Source organism: Salvelinus alpinus, chromosome 6 (assembly GCF_045679555.1).
Source record: "Salvelinus alpinus chromosome 6, SLU_Salpinus.1, whole genome shotgun sequence".
Taxonomy (NCBI): Eukaryota; Metazoa; Chordata; class Actinopteri; order Salmoniformes; family Salmonidae; genus Salvelinus; species Salvelinus alpinus.
This window is the reverse complement of record NC_092091.1, coordinates 84,216,054-84,232,499: the sequence shown is the minus strand read 5'-3', so window position 1 is coordinate 84,232,499 and position 16,446 is coordinate 84,216,054. Positions and strand designations below refer to the sequence as shown.

Genomic DNA, 16,446 nt, shown 5'->3' with positions numbered 1-16,446 from the left:
CATGTGTAGTGTAGGATGTGTGTCTGTGTACTCCAGTACATGTGTCGTGTAGGATGTGTGTCTGTGTACTCCAGTACATGTGTAGTGTAGGATGTGAGGCTGTGTACTCCAGTACATGTGTAGTGTAGGATGTGTGTCTGTGTACTCCAGTACATGTGTAGTGTAGGATGTGTGTTGGTGCCTAAAGGGACTCTGTATTTAACACACTTCAACCAGACGACTGTAGAAGCTTCTGTTTTATTGAAGAACAACCGTTGTCTCCATTGAACACAACGTTGTGGTCCAGGTAGTTGTTTTATGATTGACTGAAAGAGGGGGACTTTCAGAGTATTTCTTGATTGGTCAAAGGTTGGTTGGCTGAATGTTGGGTCTAGTTGGTTGGTCGTTGGCTTGTTGGCTGAATGTCAGTTTTGTTGAACATAGATCCTTGTTGATAGCCTGTTAGTTCTCATTAGGTTGTATTTTGGTTGGTTAGATTGGTTCCTAGGACGAGGAGGCTGAGCTGTGACAGTTTGACATCAGTCTCCTGTTACCTGCTGAGAGAGAGAGGAGAGCGAGAGAGAGGTTATTTGCTGTACATACCATCCTAAGACACACACTATTCCCTATTTAGTGTACTACTTTTGACCAAGTCATGTAACAGTTAGTGTAGTAGGGTTACTCATCACCAAGCAGCATCTACCTCTGGGACCAAACCTCTTCATGTAACAGTTCGAGCAGTAGGGTTTCTCATCACCAAGCAGTATCTACCTCTGGTACCAAACATCTACATGTAACAGTTAGTGCAGTAGGGTTACTCATCACCAAGCAGTATCTACCTCTGGTACCCAACATCTACATGTAACAGTTAGTGTAGTAGGGTTTCTCATCATGCTGAAACACAGAAAACATCTTAGTTCATGAGATACATAGATACACACCTATAGATAGACAGACAGACATACAGAAAGACAGATAGACATGTAACAGTTAGTGTAGTAGGGTTATAGAATAATAGATAGATAGATAGACAGACCTTCCTTCTGCACCCCACCTCCCTCCCTCTCTCCTTCCCCACCCTCCCCCTCCCTGTCTTCATACCTCAGCATGTTGTCCTGGGGTCAGCTGTCTCTGACACTGTTGATACTATCTTTCTCTCCCCCCTCACTCAACCTTCCCTTCCCTCTCTCCCCTACCCTTCTCTCCCTGACTCACTCTCTCTCCCCCTTCCCTTCCATCTCTCCCTTCTCCCCCCTCCCCCCTCTGCTATACTCCCCTCCCTCTCAGCTCCCATTCCTCCCTCCCCCTTCTCTCCCTCCTCCTCTTCCCTCCCTCCCTCCCTCCCTCTCTCTCCATACCTCAGCATGTTGTCCTGGGGTCAACTGTCTCTGACACTGTTGACACTTCAGACACAGAGGGTGGTAGTCCCGCCCCAATGACCTCTTCTTACATTTACATTTAACATTTAAGTCATTTAGCAGACGCTCTTCTCACCTGGACCAATGGGGAGAGAGGATACCAAGGGTTAGAGGTCAAATGTCTGTCATGGACCAATCTGGTTAGAGGATACTCAAATTGTATTTGTCACATGCGCCGAATACAACAGTGAAATGCTGAATACAACAGGTGTGGACCTCACAGTGAAATGCTGAATACAACAGGTGTAGACCTCACAGTGAAATGCTGAATACAACAGGTGTAGACCTCACAGTGAAATGCTGAATACAACAGGTGTAGACCTCACAGTGAAATGCTGAATACAACAGGTGTGGACCTTACAGTGAAATGCTGAATACAACAGGTGTAGACCTCACAGTGAAATGCTGAATACAACAGGTGTGGACCTCACAGTGAAATGCTGAATACAACAGGTGTAGACCTCACAGTGAAATGCTGAATACAACAGGTGTGGACCTTACAGTGAAATGCTGAATACAACAGGTGTGGACCTCACAGTGAAATGCTGAATACAACAGGTGTGGACCTTACAGTGAAATTCTTACTTACAAGCTTGAAGAAGTTTTAAGAAAAAATGTGTTCAGTAAACATATATATTTTTTCAGTAATAAATAATTAAACAGCAGCAGTAAAATAACAATAGTGAGGCTATATTGGGGTTCCGTTACAGAGTCAATGTGAGGGGGCACCGGTTAATCCAGGTAATTGAGGTAATATGTAGGTAGAGTTAAAGTGACTATGTATAGATAGTAAACAGAGAGTAGCAGCAGTGTAAAAGAGGGGTCTGGTGGTCATTTGATCAGATGTTCAGGAGTCTGATGGTTTGGGGGTAAAAGCTGATAAGGAGCCTTTTGGTCCTAGATTTGGTGATCCGGTACCACTTGCCGTGCGGTAGAAGAGAGAACAGTCTATGACTAGGGTGACTGGTGTCTTTTACAATTTGTAGGGCCTTCCTCTGACACCGCCTGGTATAGAGGTCCTGGATGGCAGGAAGTTTGGCCCCGGTGATGTACTGGGCCGTACGCACTACCCTCTGTAGTGCCTTGCGGTCGGGCCACAGTGTTGAGGATCAGCGAAGTGGAGATGTTGTATCCTACCTTCACCACCTGGGGGCGGCCCGTCAGAAAGTCCAGGACCCAATTGCACAGGGCGGGGTTGAGACCAGGGCCTTAAACTTCATGATGAGCTTGGAGGGTACTATGGTGTTGAATGCTGAGCTGTAGTCAATGAACAGCATTCTTACATGAGTATTCGGCTTGTCCAGATGGGATAGGGCAGTGTGCAGTGTGATGGCGATTGCATCGTCTGTGGACCTGTTGGGGCGATATGCAAACTGAAGTGGGTCTAGGGTGGCAGGTAAGATGGAGGTGATATGATCCTTAACTAGTTTCTCAAAGCACTTCATGATGACAGAAGTGAGTGCTACGGGGCGATAGTCATTTAGTTCAGTTACCTTAGCTTTCTTGGGAACAAGAACAATGGTGGCCATCTTGAAGCATGTGGGGAGAAGGGAGGGGATAGGGAGAGATTGAATATGTCCATAAACACACCAGCCAGCTGGTTTGTGCATGCTCTGAGGACGCGGCTAGGGATGCCGTCTGGGCCAGCAGCCTTGCGAGGGTTAACACGTTTAAATGTCTTTCTCACGTCGGCCATGGAGAAGGAGAGGCGGGGCCCGCAGTCCTTGGTAGCGGGCCACTTCGGTGGCATTGTATTATCCTCAAAGCGGGCAAAGAAGGTGTTTAGCTTGTCTGGTGGCAAGATGTCGGTGTCTGACGTGATGGGTTTTCTTTTTGTAATCCGTGATGGCCTGTAGACCCTGCCACATACGTCTCGTGTCTGGGCTGTTGAATTGCGACTTCATTTTGTCCCTATACCGACATTTCGCTTGTTTGATTGCCTTGCGGAGGGAATAATTACACTGTCTATATTCATCCATATTCCCCGACCTCTTTCCATGGTTGAATGTGGTGGTTCGCGCATTCAGTTTTGCATGAATGGTTTTTGGTTAGGTTAGGTTTTAATAGTCACAGTGGGTACAACATCTCCAATGCACTTTCTAATAAACTCACTCACCGAGTCAGCGTATACATCGATGTTATTGTCTGAGGCTTTACGGAACATTTCCCAGTCCACGTGACCAAAACAATCTTGAAACATGGATTCCGATTGGTCAGACATTATGTTTACACACATTAACCTTAACATGTTGACTACTTACAGACCACCTAGTCTAATAGTACTGCCACACACCTAGATACTAGGTCCACACTGATAGGAACTCAGGTCCCTCAGAAGAGAGGGTTACATGTATCTAAGGGAACGTTCCCGATGGAGCCTACAGACTTCATTGTAGTTTGATGGGAGTATGAAACATGAAATATTATCACCCTCATATTACCCAGGCCTAGTACAGTATTTCATCATCCTCAGCTAGTTAGATTGCATTTCCTCAAATCATTGTGTCCTCTCCTTGCCTCCATTGGGTTTTGAGTAGGAGGCGAGGAGAGAGGACTCGAGTAATCAAGGAAATGCAATTGTGATTTTCCCATAGAATACGCCCCAAATGGCACCCTATTCCCTATAAAGTGCACCACTACCCAAGTCCTTAGGTTAAACTTTACCAGAGCCGTTAAACCATGCTGGTACTCCAGACACCTGTCTCCTGCTGCCCCCTAGGGGTTGGATGTCTAATTATGATTGACTAATGGGGCTGAAGGAGATGGCCGCCGTTTTACCATCCCGTAACCAATTGTGCTATTCTGTATGTTTTTTTCATGTTATTTATAACTTATTTTGTACATAATGTTTCTGCCACCGTGTCTTATGATCGAAAATAGCTTCTTGATATCAGAGCAGCGATTACTCACCCCGTACTGGAGGAATTCTTCTTCTTCAACGAGTCGGAAGGGAAGGATTTACTCCAGACACCCGGCAAAGCCCTCATCCCCGTCAGTGGCCGGAGGAAAAGTCGGCGGTATCGTGGACAACAGTCCGGGTGCCTTGTAAGGATCCGTCGCCGAGATGGTAATCTACCTTTACCATCGGTCCTACTAGCCAACTTACAATCAATCGATAATAAAATAGACAAACTATGAGCATGTATATCCTACCAACGGGACATTAAAAACTGTAATATCTTATGTTTCACCGAGTCGTGGTTGAACGACGACATGATTAACATACAGCTGGCGGGTTTTACGTTTTTTCGGCAGGATAGAACAGCTGCCTCTGGTAAAACAAGGGGTGGTGGCCGATGCATATTTGTAAACAACAGCTGGTGCACAAAATCTAAGGAAGTCCCAATGTTTTGCTCGCTTGAGGTAGAGTATCATGATAAGCTACAGACCACACTATTTACCAAGAGAGTTTACATATATATTTTTCGCAGTTGATTATTCTTTTGCTAAACGGCACTAAACAGTGTCCCATGCATTGTCAGTGGGGTTTGTAAACCAACCCGGATGTAATATAATTCTATAATGTTGACACAGTGGCGCTTCTCAATGTGGAGGGTCGTACACTCTGTAAACAGGAATGACAAGCTAAAGTTATCTAGTTAGACATAGAAATGTACGTTCAGCCTGTTTATTATTTCAGTCCGAGTTGACATGTCTTACGAAGTCAGCATGGCTTAACATAGTTCCTTTCGTTTGTGACCTCGACATTGTTGCTGGATGGATACTTTCATAGCTAACATGCTGGCGCTGCTAGCTAGCTAATGCTAACGGCGCTAGCTAACCTCATATCTGGATGCCTCGCTCTAGTTCCCGAGAGAGCAGCATACTGGTAAGTCAACTTTGCTTTCAAACTTTAATCACCTGTAAAGTTGTTTTACATGCAATCAGGTAGATATATATTGTTAAACAGCCTGTTGTCATTCATTGTTTGTTTCTTTGGCGCTAGCTAAGCTATCACTAGCTAGCTAGGTGGATAATGTGATGTACAGTAACGTTACAGTATTACTGAATGACAAAAATATAGCCTTGTCACTACTAGTTGATATGGGGTGTAGTAGACTACAGTACAACATTACTAAATGATAACAACGTAGCCTTGTGACCAGCTAGTAGTTGGTTGATATGGGGTGCAGTAGGCTACAGTACAACATTACTAAATGATAACAACGTAGCCTTGTGACCAGCTAGTAGTGGGTTGATATGGGGTGCAGTAGACTACAGTACAACATTACTAAATGATAACAACGTAGCCTTGTGACCAGCTAGTAGTTGGTTGATATGGGGTGCAGTAGACTACAGTACAACATTACTAAATGATAACAACGTAGCCTTGTGACCAGCTAGTAGTTGGTTGATATGGGGTGCAGTAGACTACAGTACAACATTACTAAATGATAACAACGTAGCCTTGTGACCAGCTAGTAGTTGGTTGATATGGGGTGCAGTAGACTACAGTACAACATTACTAAATGATAACAACGTAGCCTTGTGACCAGCTAGTAGTTGGTTGATATGGGGTGCAGTAGGCTACAGTACAACATTACTAAATGATAACAACGTAGCCTTGTGACCAGCTAGTAGTTGGTTGATATGGGGTGCAGTAGACTACAGTACAACATTACTAAATGATAACAACGTAGCCTTGTGACCAGCTAGTAGTTGGTTGATATGGGGTGCAGTAGGCTACAGTACAACATTACTAAATAATAACAACGTAGCCTTGTGACCAGCTAGTAGTTGGTTGATATGGGGTGCAGTAGGTTACAGTACAACATTACTAAATGATAACAACGTAGCCTTGTGACCAGCTAGTAGTTGGTTGATATGGGGTGCAGTAGGCTACAGTACAACATTACTAAATAATAACAACGTAGCCTTGTGACCAGCTAGTAGTTGGTTGATATGGGGTGCAGTAGGTTACAGTACAACATTACTAAATGATAACAACGTAGCCTTGTGACCAGCTAGTAGTTGGTTGATATGGGGTGCAGTAGGTTACAGTACAACATTACTAAATGATAACAACGTAGCCTTGTGACCAGCTAGTAGTGGGTTGATATGGGGTGCAGTAGGCTACAGTACAACATTACTAAATGATAACAACGTAGCCTTGTGACCAGCTAGTAGTTGGTTGATATGGGGTGTAGTAGACTACAGTACAACATTACTAAATGATAACAACGTAGCCTTGTGACCAGCTAGTAGTTGGTTGATATGGGGTGCAGTAGGTTACAGTACAACATTACTAAATGATAACAACGTAGCCTTGTGACCAGCTAGTAGTGGGTTGATATGGGGTGCAGTAGGCTACAGTACAACATTACTAAATGATAACAACGTAGCCTTGTGACCAGCTAGTAGTTGGTTGATATGGGGTGCAGTAGACTACAGTACAACATTACTAAATGATAACAACGTAGCCTTGTGACCAGCTAGTAGTTGGTTGATATTTATTTTTATTTTTTATTTTTTTTCACCTTTATTTAACCAGGTAGGCTAGTTGAGAACAAGTTCTCATTTGCAACTGCGACCTGGCCAAGATAAAGCATAGCAGTGTGAACAGACAACACAGAGTTACACATGGAGTAAACAATAAACAAGTCAATAACATGGTAGAAAAAAAGAGAATCTATATACAATGTGTGCAAAAGGCATGAGGTAGGCAATAAATCGAATAATTACAATTTAGCAGATTAACACTGGAGTGATAAATCATCAGATGATCATGTGCAAGAAGAGATACTGGTGTGCAAAAGAGCAGAAAAGTAAATAAATAAAAGCAGTATGGGGGGTGAGGTAGGTAAATTGGGTGGGTAGTTTACAGATGGACTATGTACAGCTGCAGCGATCGGTTAGCTGCTCGGATAGCAGATTTTTAAAGTTGTTGAGGGAGATAAAAGTCTCCAACTTCAGAGATTTTTGCAATTCGTTCCAGTCGCAGGCAGCAGAGAACTGGAAGGAAAGGCGTCCAAATGAGGTTTTGGCTTTAGGGATGATCAGTGAGATACACCTGCTGGAGCGCGTGTTGCGGGTGGGTGTAGCCATCGTGACCAGTGAACTGAGATAAGGCGGCACTTTACCTAGCATAGCCTTGTAGATGACCTGGAGCCAGTGGGTCTGACGACGAACATGTAGCGAGGGCCAGCCGACTAGGGCATACAGGTCGCAGTGGTGGGTCGTATAAGGTGCTTTAGTAACAAAACGAATGGCACTGTGATAAACTGCATCCAGTTTGCTGAGTAGAGTATTGGAAGCTATTTTGTAGATGACATCGCCGAAGTCGAGGATCGGTAGGATAGTCAGTTTTACTAGGGTAAGTTTGGCGGCGTGAGTGAAGGAGGCTTTGTTGCGGAATAGAAAGCCGATTCTTGCTTTGATTTTGGATTGGAGATGTTTGATATGAGTCTGGAAGGAGAGTTTGCAGTCTAGCCAGACACCTAGGTACTTATAGATGTCCACATATTCTAGGTCGGAACCGTCCAGGGTGGTGATGCTAGTCGGGCGTGCGGGTGCAGGCAGCGAACGGTTGAAAAGCATGCATTTGGTTTTACTAGCGTTTAAGAGCAGTTGGAGGCCACGGAAGGAGTGTTGTATGGCATTGAAGCTCGTTTGGAGGTTAGATAGCACAGTGTCCAAGGAAGGGCCGGAAGTATATAGAATGGTGTCGTCTGCGTAGAGGTGGATCAGGGAATCGCCCGCAGCAAGAGCAACATCATTGATGTATACAGAGAAAAGAGTCGGCCCGAGAATTGAACCCTGTGGTACCCCCATAGAGACTGCCAGAGGACCGGACAACATGCCCTCCGATTTGACACACTGAACTCTGTCTGCAAAGTAGTTGGTGAACCAGGCAAGGCAGTCATTAGAAAAACCGAGGCTACTGAGTCTGCCGATAAGAATATGGTGATTGACAGAGTCGAAAGCCTTGGCCAGGTCGATGAAGACGGCTGCACAGTAATGTCTTTTATCGATGGCGGTTATGATATCGTTTAGTACCTTGAGCGTGGCTGAGGTGCACCCATGACCGGCTCGGAAACCGGATTGCACAGCGGAGAAGGTACGGTGGGATTCGAGATGGTCAGTGATCTGTTTGTTGACTTGGCTTTTGAAGACCTTAGATAGGCAGGGCAGGATGGATATAGGTCTGTAACAGTTTGGGTCCAGGGTGTCTCCCCCTTTGAAGAGGGGGATGACCGCGGCAGCTTTCCAATCCTTGGGGATCTCAGATGATACGAAGGAGAGGTTGAACAGGCTGGTGATAGGGGGTGCGACAATGGCGGCGGACAGTTTCAGAAATAGGGGGTCCAGATTGTCAAGCCCAGCTGATTTGTATGGGTCCAGGTTTTCCAGCTCTTTCAGAACATCTGCTATCTGGATTTGGGTAAAGGAGAAGCTGGGGAGGCTTGGGTGAGTAGCAGCGGGGGGGGCGGGGCTGTTGGCCAAGGTTGGAGTCGCCAGGAGGAAGGCATGGCCAGCCATTGAGAAATGCTTGTTGAAGTCTTCGATTATCACGGATTTATCGGTGGTGACCGTGTTACCTAGCCTCAGTGCAGTGGGCAGCTGGGAGGAGGTGCTCTTGTTCTCCATGGACTTTACAGTATCCCAGAACTTTTTGGAGTTAGAGCTACAGGATGCAAATTTCTGCTTGAAAAAGCTGGCCTTTGCTTTCCTGACTGACTGCGTATATTGGTTCCTGACTTCCCTGAACAGTTGCATATCGCGGGGGCTCTTCGATGCTATTGCAGTTCACCACAGGATGTTTTTGTGCTGGTCGAGGGCAGTCAGGTCTGGAGTGAACCAAGGGCTATATCTGTTCTTGGTTCTGCATTTTTTGAACGGAGCATGCTTGTCTAATATGGTGAGGAAGTAACATTTAAAGAATGACCAGGCATCCTCAACTGACGGGATGAGGTCAATATCCTTCCAGGGTACCCGGGCCAGGTCGATTAGAAAGGCCTGCTCGCAGAAGTGTTTTAGGGAGCGTTTGACAGTGATGAGGGGTGGTCGTTTGACCGCGGACCCGTGGCGGATACAGGCAATGAGGCAGTGATCGCTGAGATCTTGATTGAAGACAGCAGAGGTGTATTTGGAGGGCAGGTTGGTCAGGATAATGTCTATTAGGGTGCCCATGTTTACGGATTTAGGGTTGTACCTGGTGGGTTCCTTGATGATTTGTGTGAGATTGAGGGCATCAAGCTTGGATTGTAGGACTGCCGGGGTGTTAAGCATATCCCAGTTTAGGTCACCTAACAGAACAAACTCTGAAGCTAGATGGGGAGCGATCAATTCACAGATGGTGTCCAGGGCACAGCTGGGAGCTGAGGGGGGTCGGTAGCAGGCGGCAACAGTGAGAGACTTATTTCTGGAGAGATTAATTTTTAAAATTAGAAGTTCGAACTGTTTGGGCATAGACCTGGAAAGTATGACAGAACTTTGCAGGCTATCTCTGCAGTAGATTGCAACTCCTCCCCCTTTGGCAGTTCTATCTTGACGGAAAGTGTTATAGTTGGGTATGGAAATCTCAGAATTTTTGGTGGCCTTCCTAAGCCAGGATTCGGACACGGCCAGGACATCAGGGTTGGCAGAGTGTGCTAAAGCGGTGAGTAAGGCAAACTTAGGGAGGAGGCTTCTGATGTTGACATGCATGAGGCCAAGGCTTTTTCGATCACAGAAGTCAACAAATGAGGGTGACTGGGGACATGCAGGGCCTGGGTTTACCTCCACATCACCCGAGGAACAGAGGAGTAGTAGGATGAGGGTGCGGCTAAAGGCTATCAAAACTGGTCGCCTAGAGCGTTGGGGACAAAGAATAAAAGGAGCAGATTTATGGGCGTGGTAGAATAGATTCTGGGCATAATGTGCAGACAGGGGTATGGTGGGGCGCGGGTACAGCGGAGGCAAGCCCAGGCACTGGGTGATGATAAGAGAGGTTGTATCTCTGGACATGCTGGTCTCAATGGGCGAGGTCACCGCATGTGTGGGGGGTGGGACAAAGGAGGTGTCAGAGGTACGGAGAGTGGAACTACAGGGTCCATTGCAAACCAAAACAATGATAATGATAACTAGCCTGAACAACAGTATGCAAGGCATATTGATATTTGAGAGAGACATACAATAAGGCATAAAGTGATTGCAGGTCTTGATTGGGAGAGCTAGCTAAAACAACAGGTAAGATAACAGCAGCAATAACAGGGTGCTAGTCTAACACAGCAACAACAGGTAAAAATGGCGACGACTAGGCAGAGAGGGTCGGATTAACTACACACAGATCCTGAGTTAAAGCACAGAGCCGACAGATAAAACACAAATAAACAGAATGGAGTACCGTGAATTAATGGACAGTCAAGCATGCATCAGCTATGTAGCCACGTGATCATAGTGTCCAGGGGGCAGCCGTAGATGGAGCAGGGAGGCCTCCACTAAGCTAGCACGCGGCGTTTAAAGTTAGTAGCCCGGGGGGTGGTCTGCTCAGACGGAGGGGGTCTGCTCAGACGTGGTCGTGTCGACAGAGAATCCAAGCCAGATGGCGATGGCGAAAGAGAGGTTGTGAATTGTAGAATTGTGTTTGCTAACTGGTGCTAGCTTCGTGGCAGTGGCGCTAGCTGCGCTAGCCGCAAGCTAGCTGTGAGGATCAGAAGCAGTGGCTCAGGGATTACGGCAGGAATCCGGCGTTGTTGTCGAGAGACAGTCCGATGCTGGTAAATTGGTGAGTAATATCCAGGCTAATAACAGGGCTGGTGTCTGTGCAGAAGGTAAAAGCTACTAGCAGCGGCAAAAAAATGGCTAAATTAGCTTGTAGCTGGTATTGTAGCCCAAGAATTCGCTGGTAGACCTCTTCAGCTAGCCGGCAGATGGGCCTAGCTCGAGGCTAGCTCAAGGCTAACTGGTGCTTGCTTCGGGACAGAGGTGTTAGCCAGTAGTAGCCACTCGGTTGCAGCTAGCTAGCTGTGATGATACGGTGTAATTGTCCAGAGCTTGCGTCAGGAATCCGGTGATGTGGTAGAGAAAAAGCAGTCCTATATGCTCTGGGTTGATATCGCGCTTGCAGACTGGCAGGTATTGGCCCGGTATTGAAGCTGGCTGTGTCCGAGTTGAGGGTGAAGACCGCAACAGTGGCTAACTGACTACTAGCTAGTAGCTAGTTATCTGGCTAGCTTCTGATTGGGGTTACGGTTCTAAAGTATAAAAAAATAGCAGGTCCGTACCACATTGGGTGAGGCGGAATGTAGGAATGTATATTCAGTTCCTAGATGGAAAGTGAAATTAAAATATATACGAAATGTATACGAAAAATACGAAGACTATTTACACGGGACAGGACAAGGACAAAGACACGTCCGACTGCTACGCCATCTTGGATTATTGATGGGGTGTAGTAGGCTACAGTACAACATTACTAAATGATAACAACGTAGCCTTGTGACCAGCTAGTAGTTGGTTGATATGGGGTGCAGTAGACTACAGTACAACATTACTAAATGATAACAACGTAGCCTTGTGACCAGCTAGTAGTGGGTTGATATGGGGTGCAGTAGGCTACAGTACAACATTACTAAATGATAACAACGTAGCCTTGTGACCAGCTAGTAGTTGGTTGATATGGGGTGCAGTAGACTACAGTACAACATTACTAAATGATAACAACGTAGCCTTGTGACCAGCTATTAGTTGGTTGATATGGGGTGCAGTAGGTTACAGTACAACATTACTAAATGATAACAACGTAGCCTTGTGACCAGCTATTAGTTGGTTGATATGGGGTGCAGTAGGTTACAGTACAACATTACTAAATGATAACAACGTAGCCTTGTGACCAGCTAGTAGTTGGTTGATATGGGGTGCAGTAGGCTACAGTACAACATTACTAAATGATAACAACGTAGCCTTGTGACCAGCTAGTAGTTGGTTGATATGGGGTGCAGTTTAGTTTCATGATTTAGAATGTGAGGTGTAATCTACACCTCCATTAGGCTGATAGAAATCCTCATGATTTATTTAGTTTGATGATTTAGAATGTGAGCGTCATTATTTCTATATGACACTTTCTCCTTCTGAACTTGTAATGTTTGTACTACGTCTGTAGTTTTGTGACTTTGATCAAGAGCTGCTGCTCACTGATTGGACAGATCCAACACAGTTCCACCTCTGACCCGGCCAAAACATCAGCTGTGTGGTGTCAGATATCACCGGTTAACACTTGATCTGATTGGATCTAGGCCTTACACTCATTCACTCTGTTTAGTTTAGGATTATTGTCAGGTCAGAAAATGGTGCCTCTCTCTTTCAGATCTGCCACCTCCAGCAGTTCAGCTGCAGTCACAGCACTCCTCTGCTGTGCTATTTCATTTACCGGCTGCACCAGTTCCTACTACACTGGCCGTGAAGGGAGACACTTTGAGGAGACCCAGATGGATACAGGTCATTCAGAATTATACTGCATATGCTCAGTCACACCAACAGATGTACACAGACATGTTGTTGACCTGTATACTTACTGTCACTTAGTGTCTCTTTCAGATCTGCCTGACAGCCTCACCCAGAAGACACTGGTCCTATCCAGACTGACCAAGCAGAGATGGGTGGCTGACAGCCTCACCCAGAAGACACTGGGCCTATCCAGACTGACCAAGCAGAGATGGGTGGCTGACAGCCTCACCCAGAAGACACTGGGCCTATCCAGACTGACCAAGCAGAGATGGGTGGCTGACAGCCTCACCCAGAAGACACTGGGCCTATCCAGACTGACCAAGCAGAGATGGGTGGCTGACAGGGAAAATAAAACACAACACACATTATCCACAATGTAAATACGTTGTAATTACTTGTTTATTTAATGTTTTGCTGCATTTTATTTGAGGATTGGAGAAATCTACTCCTTCATATCTATTCTCAATATCTACATAATTACTCTCCATATCTATCAAAGGGTGATTGATAATATTGTAAAAGACGATGGCTAAATGTTTACAGTTGAGGAAATTATGCGTGCTTTTTATCTAAGTTGACAACGTGTTGGTTCCACTTTTCTGTCTCCGTTATTTACTTAACAAATAAGGAATACTTAAAATGTGAATTTATAAAATTAAGATATTATAATTAGAAGACAGCCGTAGACAGAAGTCAAAGATCAACATACAACTGGTGTCTCTCCTGAGTTGTGAACAAAAGAAAGACAGCCTCTTATATAGATCACCCCTTATGGTGTCAAACCCTGCATGTGCAGCTAAAATACAAGTTATTCTTAACACAAGGTTTCTGAGAATCTGTCTCAGCAGTATGTAAATCTGCCCTTTTTTCAGAGAAAAACAGACGCTGTCTGTCTCGCTGTCACCCTCAGTCCCTTTTCTCACCTCTTCTCAGACGCTGTCTATCTGTCACCCTCAGTCCCTTTTCTCACCTCTTCTCACAGACGCGGGGCTGCGGGTTTTGGCAGAGCGCTACACACAGAGAGGCCTCAATATTCAGCTATACAGTGAGCATAAGTACAATGGCACGTAAGCAAATGAATAACAACATAATCAATAGTGGGGATCTTTAGAAGACCCCCAAAATCAACTTTAACCCTTCACATGCCTCCCTCTCACACACACACACATTAGACCCAGTGTAAATAAATTGTAATAACTTGTTTATTTTACGCTCCATTTTATTTGAGGAAAACATCTGCAATAAAGTACATTGACAGTTAAAACAATGTCTTTGGTTGATTGGATATTTCTCTGAATACAATGTGTGACCAGAAGGAAGTCGGCAGACCTGCAACCCTTGGACTGTGTAGGTTTTGTCATCTGGAGCTGAAACATACAGAGATGGGGAGGAAGAGTGCAGTTTAAAGGTTTATCATTAGTAACAGACACAATTCTAGAAGGAATTCATATTAGAATATATTACATTATAGTGACCAATAGTTACTGTATTGTGACTGTTTAGTCATAGTTACTGTATTGTGATTGTTTAGTCATAGTATTGTGATTGTTTAGTTACTGTATTGTGATTGTTTAGTCATAGTTACTGTATTGTGATTGTTTAGTCATAGTTACTGTATAGTAGTTACTGCATTTATCATTCTGTGATCTGTTCGGGGAAGAGACTGGTCATTACGTGATCTGTTCAGGGAAGAGACTGGTCATTATGTGATCTGTTCAGGGAAGAGACTGATCATTATGTGATCTGTTCAGGGAAGAGACTGGTCATTATGTGATCTGTTCAGGGAAGAGACTGATCATTATGTGATCTGTTCAGGGAAGAGACTGATCATTATGTGATCTGTTCAGGGAAGAGACTGGTCATTATGTGATCTGTTCAGGGAAGAGACTGGTCATTATGTGATCTGTTCAGGGAAGAGATTGGTCATTATGTGATCTGTTCAGGGAAGAGACTGGTCATTATGTGATCTGTTCAGGGAAGAGACTGGTCATTATGTGATCTGTTCAGGGAAGAGACTGGTCATTATGTGATCTGTTCAGGGAAGAGATTGGTCATTATGTGATCTGTTCAGGGAAGAGACTGATCATTATGTGATCTGTTCAGGGAAGAGACTGATCATTATGTGATCTGTTCAGGGAAGAGACTGGTCATTATGTGATCTGTTCAGGGAAGAGACTGGTCATTATGTGATCTGTTCAGGGAAGAGATTGGTCATTATGTGATCTGTTCAGGGAAGAGACTGGTCATTATGTGATCTGTTCAGGGAAGAGACTGGTCATTATGTGATCTGTTCAGGGAAGAGATTGGTCATTATGTGATCTGTTCAGGGAAGAGACTGATCATTATGTGATCTGTTCAGGGAAGAGACTGGTCATTATGTGATCTGTTCAGGGAAGAGATTGGTCATTATGTGATCTGTTCAGGGAAGAGACTGGTCATTATGTGATCTGTTCAGGGAAGAGACTGGTCATTACGTGATCTGTTCAGGGAAGAGACTGGTCATTACGTGATCTGTTCAGGGAAGAGACTGGTCATTACGTGATCTGTTCAGGGAAGAGACTGGTCATTACGTGATCTGTTCAGGGAAGAGACTGGTCATTACGTGATCTGTTCAGGGAAGAGACTGGTCATTACGTGATCTGTTCAGGGAAGAGACTGATCATTACGTGATCTGTTCAGGGAAGAGACTGGTCATTATGTGATCTGTTCAGGGAAGAGACTGATCATTATGTGATCTGTTCAGGGAAGAGACTGGTCATTACGTGATCTGTTCAGGGAAGAGACTGGTCATTACGTGATCTGTTCAGGGAAGAGACTGGTCATTACGTGATCTGGTCATTACGTGATCTGTTCAGGGAAGAGACTGATCATTACGTGATCTGTTCAGGGAAGAGACTGATCATTACGTGATCTGTTCAGGGAAGAGACTGGTCATTACGTGATCTGTTCAGGGAAGAGACTGGTCATTACGTGATCTGTTCAGGGAAGAGACTGATCATTACGTGATCTGTTCAGGGAAGAGACTGATCATTACGTGATCTGTTCAGGGAAGAGACTGGTCACATTGCAAGATTCATTTGTAGATTATTTTGCATGTATAACGTTTTATCCTTTTTAAAGGAGAGAGGGCTGACAGACTAACATGCAGTCAACTCAATATCTTTTCATTACTGACAACTCACCAGTGAAGTCATCATAACCAGTAACCTGTTCCTCTCTTGTCCCAGCCCAGCCTGACCCTGACATATAGCATCAGGCCTGTTGAGTTGACTTGGGTAACAGACCTCTAGCTTCTACACCACATCCCCCCTTCTCCTGCTCTAACATGAGACCTCATCAGTACTCATTTTGGGTGCTGGTACTGTTTATATTGAGGTGCTGGAACATTAAGCCAATATTCTATAAGAGGTGAACTCAAGCAGTAGAAAGTTAGAGGTGATATTACAGGACACACTACAGTTGAAGTCGGAAGTTTACATACACCTTAGCCAAATACATTTAAACTCAGTTTTTCACAATTCCTGACATATAACCACTTTATTTTAAGAATGTGAAATGTCAGAATAATAGGAGAGAGAGTGATTTATTTCAGCTTTTATTTATTTCATCACATTCCCAGTGG

At 44.8% G+C, this 16,446-nt stretch overlaps 2 long non-coding RNA genes across 2 annotated transcripts; one reads left to right on the top strand and one right to left on the bottom strand.

The window, feature by feature from the left end:
- Positions 1-218: 218 nt before the first annotated feature.
- Positions 219-4,634, bottom strand: LOC139577753 (uncharacterized). Its single transcript, XR_011675386.1, has 3 exons — positions 1,338-4,634; positions 683-873; positions 219-536 (listed from the first exon to the last, which is right to left on the bottom strand). It is a non-coding gene; the product is annotated as an uncharacterized lncRNA (long non-coding RNA).
- A 232-nt stretch (positions 4,635-4,866) lies between these two features.
- Positions 4,867-14,088, top strand: LOC139577744 (uncharacterized). Its single transcript, XR_011675377.1, has 3 exons — positions 4,867-5,226; positions 12,685-12,815; positions 12,915-14,088. It is a non-coding gene; the product is annotated as an uncharacterized lncRNA (long non-coding RNA).
- Positions 14,089-16,446: the final 2,358 nt, after the last annotated feature.